General features: G+C 34.0%; 1 protein-coding gene across 1 annotated transcript in view; it reads right to left on the minus strand.

The window, feature by feature from the left end:
- The window catches only part of LOC119594065, a gene marked incomplete at its 3' end in the record, with an annotated part of 8666 nt that overhangs the window by 3074 nt on the left and 5383 nt on the right, over positions 1-209 (minus strand).

The raw sequence follows: 209 nt of genomic DNA on the forward strand, positions 1-209 counted from the left end.
AACATGGCTTATCAGATCTGTTACCACTGCTACCATCTCAACATCATCTACATATTAGTAGTGATCCCCATCTGATTTAATAACTTGTTATAGAATTACCCATCCTAAAATATCAATCAGTGCTTAAAAATTCATGCCTTCATTTCTGATGCTAGAGTTAACACGAGTATGAGCTTATTTACCCACTGATACTACAGTGATTAGATATT

Source organism: Penaeus monodon, chromosome 33, assembly GCF_015228065.2.
Source record: "Penaeus monodon isolate SGIC_2016 chromosome 33, NSTDA_Pmon_1, whole genome shotgun sequence".
NCBI lineage: Eukaryota > Metazoa > Arthropoda > Malacostraca > Decapoda > Penaeidae > Penaeus > Penaeus monodon.